Here is a 6,102-nt window from a genome sequence, read left to right on the forward strand (position 1 = left end):
AGACAAAGAGGACCCTGTGGGGGTTTCATCTTATTTAGGAATGCAACATCTGGTGCACAGGACCAACAGTAATCGCGGATTACAGGAAACAAAACTACTTGTTTTATAATACTGCCTCGCTTTATGTAAAGAACACGGCGTTTATATAAAACAGGTGCTTATAGTTTTATAGCTGCATTTATCTCTATTTAGTTAAATTTTTCCAAATATGCAGAGAACTCTTGCAAAAGAAGCGGGGTTTCAATCTCTAACGTAGAAAGCGAGAGATCGATTTTGTGTCAGCCACGTTTCTGTTCTGAAAACAGAAATGGTCTCCATTTGAGTGATGCATTAATAGTGCTACGAATCTTTTAGAATCATAGAATGGTTTGGGTTGGAAGGGACCTTAAAGATCATGTAGTTCCAACCCCCCTGCCCTGGGCAGGGACACCTCCCACTAGGCCAGGCTGCTCAAAGCCCCATCCAGCCTGGCCTTGAACGCTTCCAGGGAAGGGGCATCCACAGCTTCCCTGGGCAACCTGTTCCGGTGCCTCACCACCCTGACAGTAAAGAATTTCTGCCTGATATCTAATCTAAATCTACCCTCCTTCAGCTGTAAACCGTTACCCCTCATCCTATCGCTACACTCCCTGATAAAGAGTCCCTCCCCATCCTTCCTGTAGGCCCCCTTTAGGTACTGGAAGGCTGCTATAAGATCTCCCCAGAGCCTTCTCTTCTGCAGGCTGAAGAACCCCAACTCTCTCAGCCTGTCTTCATAGGAGAGGTGCTCCAGCCCTCGGATCTTCCTTCTTAACCCCCTTTTTTCTTCAAAAAAGGAGGACAACCCAGAAAAGAGAAAGAAGGAATGTACTACAAGAGATGAAACAGCTTGGCCAGTGTTACGGCAGAGCAGCCGGGTGGCTCAAGCAGCAAAACGATGCTCTTAGGTCCAGGCAGCACCCACACACTTCAGCCAACATGCCCAGAAGGGTCACGTTAAGAGAGCATAAAGGATGATTTTCAAATTACAATGAGCAAAAAAGAAATCAATGTACACAGAAAACTAAGATTTGTTAATACGGAAGCAAAGTGACCTCATTACCTGGTCATTATAGATTTCCAGCACGTTGAAAGTGTTCTGTAAAGACAAGAAGTAATTAGAAGGTAAAACAGACAGGCAACAAACAGCAAAAGCTAGGCTCTGTATTTCAGCAGCTTAAACATTAAGTTTCTGCCCCATGACTTTTCTCTTCTCCCTGTTGCTTATTCCGTGTGCCTGCACTTTCCACAGAACCAAAGCAAGCACCGTGAGCTGCGCTGGAAAACCCGTGATTTCAGCAAAAATCCGGTACTGGTAAACCACTCTTAGAAATCCTTTTGCTCTGAAACAGGATATTTCACCACATCATTCTAGTAAGAAGCCATTTGCTACAGATAGGAGGGTTTTAAAAAATTTAAAACGGTGTTTAAATTTTAAGAGAAACTAAGGGATTTTATATCTTCAACATTTCCTACTAAAACTGTTTTCTCTTATCAGAGAAGACTTTCTAAACTCCATCGTAACATACGTTTCAATACACCATTTTATTGTATTTTTGTTGTATTTTCCCCTAGCCAAATGTGCACGAGGAAACCGCTAGCAGACCTCAGGGTGGGCTAGCCAGTGAGCAGGAGGAAAAGCCATCTCTGGAAAGATGCGGTGTCTCAGCCAGAGGTCAGAGACGGAGCCCAGAGTTGGGGCACAGACGACAGCTGGGCTCAAGGCTCTGCTGATCCTCTGGGGCTCTGCAAATGTGGCTGCGTGGGGGAACCTGCAGAGTGACAGCATGCCTCTGGTGTCACTCGTGAGCTTCAACTGCAACAAGCCAGAGAGGCGGCTTTCTGTGAGCTGCCCCAGTGCAAGATGGCAGGCGGTAAAGGCACGGCCCCGTCTCTGGCAGCCTGCGTAGCCAGCCGCGTTGCTGTCGTGCATGTGTGTGGTGCACCCTCAGCCTTGCTACTGGCCTGACCTGCAAACGGGAAAGCAGCAGCCGCATCCAAGGGTCTGGGACAGAGACACCCCCAGGTCTGGGGTGCACCAGGCCGGGCTCCTGCCGCCAGGAAGGACGAAGCCCCGGCTCAGCAGATTTGTAACAACCCTTCGCTACTTGGCAGACACCGGCATCAAGCTTTAAGCTTCGCAGTATTAAGTTCACCAACGCCAAAAAGAAACCTGTTCTGTACCAGGAAGACTACGGAGAAGAAGTAAATGACTCGTGAGACCCTATGGATTGGTTTCTGCCCGTAGCTTGTTTTCCCCACCAGAAATCAACAACAAAGCTATTTACGAGTGGTTACATGGGAACTGATGAAATTGCAGCAAACAATTTTATTGAAATAACAAGCCTGAGAGTAGTGTTCCACGAGGGGAAGTTCTGATGGGGGATTAAACTGCTCGGTTATCCTCAGACATATTTGCACACCGGGCATATTCTTGCAATACGATGCATGGCTTTATCCAGTGCACTTCCAAAAGGAGAGACGAATTTTATTTCCACCGGTGGAGGTGACCAAGAGCCTCCTTTTCTTGTGGTCCTGAAAAGAAAGAGAAGTATCAAATTGATTTTTTGATTACCAACAGTATTCAGTAGAGGAAAACGTTTTGCAATGTTGGAATTACAAAATCGATGCCAAAGAATTATTTATGGGCTTCTTTGAAGATAGGGTCAAGGCAGAAAACATACAGAAACAAGCTTCCTTTTGCTTTCGTTCCTTACCAGACTGTCCCAAGCATTCTCACTCAGTATTCGCGTGAGCTTTTTGAGCGCCCCCACGCCCTGATTTTAAGAGGCAACTCTCCCCAGACGGTTTTCCAGAAGGAACCGGAAAACACGGCCAGAAACAAGACGTTCTCTTTACTCGTCGTCTGACCCACTCCTGCCTTCTATGGGGAACTAAAGACCGTAAGAGCGTGGTTTCGTAAGGTGGAATGACAGGAGAGCACGCCATCATTGCAAAGAGTAGCACCCACTTGGCCTTTCCTAGCCCCTCCCTCTTCTGGTTCCAATAGAAAACTGAACCGTGAAGTGGGGAAAACGGTGCCCAGGAGACCAGCAAGCTGGACAGGCTCGCAAAGTCAGAGCAGAACTGTACCGCCAAGGGAGGAAGAGCAAGTGAGGTGGCCAAAAGCTGAATCGCTACCGTTGTTTCTTAATGACTGCAAGCTGGCTCTGTTCAGGGGAAGAGTGGGATTCTTTCCCCTTCTCAGACACATTTTCTCCACCGCCTCCGGGCCGGAGCCGTGGCGTTTGCCGGGGCCCGTGTGGGGGCAGCCCATGCCGCTGGCGGCGGTGTCCCTACGGCCGGGCCGTGGCTTTGGCCTGTATGGGCGGAGGCGTGGCTTTCGCCGGGGCCTCTGGGCGGCGCAGCCGCCGTGGGCCTGGCCGATGCCGGGGCCGGTGGGGGGCAGCCGATGCCGCTCGGGCTGGTGTCGGGGCCGGTGGCGTTGTTTGTGCCTGTGTTGCGGCTTGGGCAGTCACCTGAGTTGTTTGAGTTTCTGCTGTAGCTTTCCGTGGGGGGGTTGTCTGAATTCCTACTGCAGCTTTCGGTGGCAGGGCTGCCCGAGTTTCTGCTGTCTTCGGCTTTGGCCCCGGGGTCTGAGTAGCAACATCACATGTCACATCATACTCACTCCTGCACCGATATTTAACAATAAACCAGCCCTGCAACACACTCGGGAAAACCGACAACAGGATCACGTACGAATGAAAGTAACCTTCACTCTCGAAACGGCCCGAAGGTTTCTCATCCCGATTCTGTTACTGTCGCTTTGGCATCATCACCGAAGGGCAAAGTCAACTTTCCCCAGGTACGACCAAGAGCGTAATGAGGAAAAGAATCCATCCCGAAAGTGTAATTAGGAAAAGCCTCCATCACGAGATGCCCAAGATAGGCAGGCAGAACCGTTATCCAAGCAATTATTTTATACCTCTGAAGGCAAACCCACGCCAACGTGGCACGCTTAGACCACCGCGTCCAAACACAAACGAGAAACAGGCCATGCAATATATTTGACCGCTTAAACCCCACTGCATCCATTAACTTCATACAAAGCTCTCTAAAGGCACGATACCAGATTTCACGTAAGACCGACATGCTGTGAACTCTCTGTTCTCCCTGAACAAGCTGGAATTCAAACTATTCAGGCAATCTATCAGAGCTGCGTTCGTGCCCCACGTCGGGCGCCAATAAATCTGTCGTGGTTTTGGCCGAATTGGCCAATGGCCGGCGACAGATGCTCCCCCCCAACCTCTCGTACACGGAGAGGAGGAGGAGAGGTAGAGAGAGATTTACGAGCTTAGGAGAAACTAAACTGCTTTCATGAAATCCTAATAATAAAATAAAAAGGGAAAGAATGAAATAGATACAGTCCATACAAAACTGGACGAAGCTCCCAGGATGACGTCACCGCACAAACCTCAAATCTCAAATTCTCCTAATTCCGAGTGTTCCTGCAGGCAGGCAGGTGACGTTACAGAAGGCCTAACATAGCCGTTTAAGACCAAATGCAAGTCTGCCATTCTGATTTGCAGTTCCAGTTCTCAACGTAAGCAGTTTGAGCAAACTCTATAAAACTGCAAGTGTAATCACGGTCTGTAAAGCCTTTAACTGGAAAAATCACTAACTACAGCCCACCTTACTCCATCAGTCCACGTGGGGTTCCAGTTCTCCTTCCTGGAAGATATTCTGGGTTCCTTTGCTCGTAGAGGAGGGCGAACTGATCATCCCGGAGATGCAGAGGCGAGCTGCTAGGGGTGCGGTGCGAAGGCTGGGTCTGAGAAAGGACTCAGGAGGAAAAAAGACAAGATCCTGGGAGGGCATGTAGCCAGGACAGCTGACCCAAACTGACCAAAGGGATGTTCCATACCCTCTGCCGTCTGCTCAGCTACAAAAGCTAAGCGAGAGGAGGAGGGCTGGGGGGGCATTCCTTATTACAACGCTTGTCTCTGAAAATTACTCTGAGGTGTAAAAAGCTCTCCGTCTCCTTCAGCTGCATCACATTCAACAATGTTTATTGACAGTCAAACAACATGCTGACTATGACTCTGGAGAATCCTAGCTGTATGGACGATCGCCCGATGGATGTCCTTCACTTTATCCTGGCGTTGCCGGTGCTGCTTCTGAGGTTGGTGACTTAAGCGCACTATCTTCCACCACCTACAGTTAAAAAAAAGCCTGTTAATGCAATAGTCATTACCAAACAGACTGACTTCACACTCACACAGATGAAACTGAGGACAGTGAAATGCCGCTTTTCCTTTCAGATCACTGCTGGGTGTAAAGTCAGAAACATACAGTGTACTCTCTGCTACCGATGACAGCCTCTGTGTTTAAGGGACGGAGAAGAGAGTGTTCAGTGTACGCCATCGCGTGCCCCGTTTCTGGTATTTCTGTTCCTGACTACGATTTGCCACCACTCCTGGACAAAGTGAGCAGTTTTACAATGCGAGCTGTAGCCACAACTGGCAGAAATCATCCCATTGCAGTACTTCCTGCACTGACGACAAATGCCCACACGGCGACCCACTCTGCATCTAACAGGGTAAAAGGCAACGATGAGAGAAAAGCTGAAAGTTCCAGTCGGCAACACTTTGTCAAACTGGCCAGCCCTCACATCCGACAGCTCAACCCTGCACTTCAAGGAACCGCTTGGACTGCCTGAGACAGCACAGTATATTCTAAATAGCTCCACCTCGTCTTTTCCCGTTCCCTGTGCTGAGCAAGTATTCGTTCCTTCTAGATCCACGTGAAGATACTCGGGGTTTTACGGTGAGAACAAAAGCAGTAACCGTTACTTATTTCCAGGGACTCGGATGGTCGGGATAATTGAATCCACGTGTAAAGACCTTTGCCCAGCCCTCTAAGTTGCAGTGCTAGCCAACAACGGCAGAAGGAAGCAGCCCCTCAACAGCAGTCTCCATAGAATCAGCTTATTTTCTTGCCTCCCGCCTCGTCAAAACTTGCTAAAGCGATATATTATTAGCAACACGCCATGCTTCAAAACTAAAGTCAAGAAATACTAGTCTGCGTAAACTTTCCTTTTATGCTTACAAATCTACGAACAAGAAAGCAGTAAGCAGTTTG

This window comes from Chroicocephalus ridibundus, chromosome 3 (assembly GCF_963924245.1).
Source record: "Chroicocephalus ridibundus chromosome 3, bChrRid1.1, whole genome shotgun sequence".
In the NCBI taxonomy this organism is placed as follows: Eukaryota; Metazoa; Chordata; class Aves; order Charadriiformes; family Laridae; genus Chroicocephalus; species Chroicocephalus ridibundus.